Genomic DNA, 4,862 nt, shown 5'->3' with positions numbered 1-4,862 from the left:
TGTGTTGGTAGTAGACGAGTTGGACCATTGCCCTTTCCCTTCTCTCCTCGATAAGGTCTAAACTCTTCTCCAGTAGCTCATTGTTGCCGCTGGGACAGAATGAACTGGTTTTCAGTGTTGGAAAGTTCGTTTCTAGCGGAATGACAACCTCGGCCCCATAGGTCCTCAAAAAGGGGGTCTCCCCCATTGATCTGCAGGGTGTGGTTCGATATGTCCACAGGACATGTGGAAGCTCTTCCACCCATCTTCCCTTTGCGTCATCTAACCTCTTCTTTAGCCCATTTACTATGACCTTCTTAACGGCTTCGGCTTACCCATTCCCCTGGGGGTAAGCCGGTGTGGAGTATCTATTCGCAATTCTCAACTCGCTGCAGTACCTTCTGAAAGCCTTACTATCGAACTAAAGACCGTTGTTCGAGATTAGGGTATAAGGGACTCCGGACCTAATGACAATGTTTCTCCAAACAAACTTCTTGGCATCCACATCTCTGATATTTGCCAGTGGTTCGGCTTCGACCCATTTGGTGAAGTAATCAGTGCCGACGAGCAGATATCTTTTATTCCCCGTTGCTTTAGGAAATGGCCCTACGATATCCAAGCCCCACTGAGCAAACGGCCAAGGGCTGGACAGTGGAATGAGGATCCCCCCGGTTGATGTATATTTGGGGCAAACATCTGGCATTGGTCGCATTTCTTCACGTATTCGTGTGCCTTTTTTGCATGTTTGGCCACCAGTAACCTTCGGTTATGGCTCTATGGGATAAGGACTTGCCCCCTGTATGACTTCCACAAATTCCTTCATGCAACTCCTTCAGGATAAGTTCTATGGCGTCAGGGTGCATGCAGAGCAAGTACGGTCCTGAAAATGAGCGTTTATACAGTTTCAAGTCCTTGGATAGCCAGAATCGAGAAGCCTTTCTTCTAATCTTGTCGGCTTCGCTCTTTTCTTTGGGTAAGGCATCCTCTTTTAGAAATAGTATTAAGGGGTCCATCCAGCTAAGCCCCACTCTGACGCTATGGACATGGATCACTTCCATCTTCACCACCGAAGACCTGTGTAGATCTTCCACAAGTATAACCCGAGGTAAACATTGAGCCGAGGAGGTGGCCAGCATGGCCAGAGAATCAGCGTGGGTGTTTCCACTTCTGGATATGTGTAGTAGGCTAAAAGAATCAAAACGCAACCGCAGGAATTTAGCTTGGTCTAGGTACTCTTGCATTCTTTCATCCCTTACATCTAATTCCCCATTTACTTAACCCATAATAAGTCCTGAGTCCGAGAACATGTTTACGGATTTCCCGCCCAATTTCTCGACCATGGACATTCCTTTCAGCAGGGCTTCATACTCTACCTCGTTATTCGTGGCCGAGAAGCCTAGTCTCAGTAATTTTTCAATGGTAATCCCCTCGGGGGAAATCAAGACTAGTCCCACCCAAAGCCCCTTTGATTTGTTGCGCCATCGACGTATACTTTCCAACAGGTGGGCCCTTGCAAAGAGACTACGCCAACCGATTTTTCATCCATGCTTTCCATTCCTCCTTCTTCTTCCAGTGAAGGTTCAGAAAATTCAGCTACCAGATCCATGAGGATTTGGCCTTTTACGGCGGTGCGAGGCATGTACTTAATGTCAAAGGCGCCCAAAATGGTGCCCCATTTAACAATTCTCCCTGTGTAATCAGCGCTCCGGAGTATAGACTTGAGCAGGAGTTGGGTTAGAATAATGACTGTGTGTGCCTGGAAATAATGGAAGAGCTTTCATGTAGCTTGAACAACCGCCAGGATGGCCTTTTGTAGGGGAAGGTAGCGAATCTTAGTCTCGTGTAATGACTTGCTCACGTAATAGACAGGCCATTGTACACTGTTTTCCATTCGTATCAACACTAAGCTTACTGCATGAAGGGCCACGACAATGTAAGCGAACAAAACTTCATCGGCTTTAGGGCTAGACATGATGGGTGGCCGAGACAAATACTCTTTAAGCTGTTGAAAGGCCAAGGCACATTCTTCGGTCCATTCGAACCCTTTCCACTTGTTTAACAAGAGAAAGAAAGGTCTACACCTATCCGCCGAATGAGAAATAAAACAGTTCAAAGCAGCAATTATGCTAGTAAGCTTTTGGACCTCCTTGGGATTTTGAGGAGGCTGTATGTTATGGATAGCTCTAATTTGGTCGGGGCTGACTTCGATACCTCTGTGGGTCACCATATAGCCCAAGAACTTTCCTGATCCCACCCCGAATGAACACTTAGACGCATTGAGGTGCAGCCTGTGTCTTCTCAGGATTTCAAAGATGTTGCCGAGGTCTCTCACATGTTCGGACACCAATTTACTCTTTACCACCATTTCATCTATGTAGACTTCAATGTTCTTACCCATTTGCAGTTCAAACATCCTGGTCATCATCCTCTAGTAGGTGGAACCGGAGTTTTTCAAACCAAAAGGCATCACTTTATAGTGGTAGTTTTCGATGGGGGTGACAAAAGCTGTCTTTTTTTGGTCGTCTATAGCCAGGGGTATTTGATGGTATCCTTGAAAGGTGTCTAAGAAGCTCATCTGAGGATGTCCCGCGGTTGCGTCTACCAAATGATCTATCTAAGGCATAGGGAAGGGGTCTTTTGGGCAGGCTTTATTCAAATCCGTGAAGTCTACACAAACTCGCCATTTCCGCTCTTCTTCTTCACCACTATAGTATTGGCCAGCCACTCAGGATAGAAAACTTCTTTGATAGCCCCTGCTTTCTCAAGTTTCATCACCTTTTCTTTGACCGCATTAGCATGCTCATTCAACAAATGCCGAAGGGGTTGCTTCTTGGGCGTAATAGATGGATTAACGTTAAGGTGGTGGCATATGAAGTCCGGATCGACCCCCGGGGCCTCGTAAGCATCCCATGCAAACACGTCCACATTTTCCCTAAGGAAATGAATTAGCAATGCTTTCTCTTAGGGAGGTAATTTCGAGCCGACTTGAAAGAATCTTTCCGGATCAATGCCCATAGGAACTTTTTCCAAATCCTCGCAATTTGCCTCCTCGACTAATCCCCCACCGGTCATGGTCAAGGTCGTTGATTGCTATAAGCCGTTCTCGGTAGAGGTTGAGGTTTCGGCACTTAGCCGTCGTGAGATGGCGGACACCATGCATTGTCGAGCCATGGCCTGGTCCCCTATAACTTCTTTGACCCGACCTTCCAACGAGTACTTCACCTTCTAGTCCAGGGTAGAGGAAACAGCCCCTAGGGCATGAAGTAAAGGCCTAGCTACAATGGCTGTGTAGGGTGAGTACGCGTCCACCACTATGAAGTCCACCTCCACTATGTCCGAGCCTGTTTGTATGGGCAGTCTAATCTGGCCTCTCGGAGTAACGGTTTTCCCTTTGAAGCTTACCAAAGGAGAGTCGTATGCCGTCAAGTCTTCGGGTTTCAGATTCAGGCCCTTATATAGGTCGGGGTACATTACTTCCACAGCACTGCCCTGATCGACTAACACTTTCTTCACATCATATCCCCCAATCCTGAGCGTGATGACTAGAGCATCATTGTGGGGTTAGATAGTTCCGACCTTATCCTCATCCGAGAAGCCCAGCATGGGTGAGGCCATTCTCTTAGCCTTCTTAGACTCCCGGTTATCAATCTCAGTAGGAAGTCGGGCCACCGACATTACTCTGGAAGGATGAGAACCGGTCCTTCCGAGAGCGGAGAGAATGACATTTATCCTGCTTATAGGCGGTCTCAAGGTGTCCCTCCGTGTCTCAACGTTCGTTTGTTCTTGTCGGCCACTGGAATGATGCAGGAGATGACTCAATTTTCCCTCTCGGACCAGCTGGTCCAAGTGGTTTTTCAGGTTCCTGCAGTCTTCAGTGGTGTGCCCTGGTTCATGGTGGTACTGATAGTATAGGTTCTAGTTGCGTTTCATAGGGTCCCCCGCCTTCCTATTTGGCCATTTGAAGAATGGTTCATTCCTGATTTTCTCCAAAAACTGATGTAATGGATCTTGGAACACAACGTGGATTACCTGCGCTCCTGTAGATCTAGGTTGCTCCGTGTAGTCTCTCCTTGGTCGGTTGTTGTTGTTAAATCGATCCGACCTGAAGTCCCTCCTCTCCTGAGGGACAACCTTCGCTTTACCCTTACCCAACTATTGGTCCTCTTCAACCCTCTTATACTTGTCGATTCGGTCCATGAGCTGGCGTAGGCTGGTGATTGGTTTTCCAGTCAGGGATTTTCTTAAACTGTGCTCGATTGGTAGGCCTTTCTTGAAGGTACTGATGGCAATGTCATCATAATCGCCCTCTATCTCATTATACATTTCCCAATACCTATCCGAGTAGGCCTTTAAGGTCTCCCTCTCTCGTATGGATAAGGACAGAAGGGAATCCAAGGGTCGAAGAACCTTACTGCTTGTGATGAAGTGAGAGTCGAAGGCCTGGGTTAGCTGCTTAAAGGAATTTATGGAGTTCGGCCTGAGACCGTCAAACTATCTTATCGCCATCGGTCCCAAACTAGATGGAAATACTTTACACATCAAAGCTTCGTCTTTGGAATGGACGGCCATCCTCTGGTTGAACTGACTTACGTGCTCTACGAGGTCCATCCGATTGTTATATATGGTGAAGGTAGGTTGATGGAACCGCCAAGGAAGTTCAGCCCCCTCTATCTTGCGTGTGAAGGGTGACTGGGAGATTCGGTCCAGGGCTTTGCTCATGGCGTTGTTTATCAAGCCCTTGTAAGATGGACTTCTGTGACTGCGTTTGTGAGGTTGCTCTTCGTCATAGGATAAGGTTTCACTTGGTGGAGTTCTCGACCTTCGCCTGTATTCGTTGTCCTCTTCATCGCTGGTGTCCAGGCTGGAAGAGAGATGCCTTCTCT

Source organism: Quercus robur, chromosome 2 (assembly GCF_932294415.1).
Source record: "Quercus robur chromosome 2, dhQueRobu3.1, whole genome shotgun sequence".
Classification (NCBI taxonomy): domain Eukaryota; kingdom Viridiplantae; phylum Streptophyta; class Magnoliopsida; order Fagales; family Fagaceae; genus Quercus; species Quercus robur.
Note: the sequence above shows the minus strand (reverse complement) of the source record.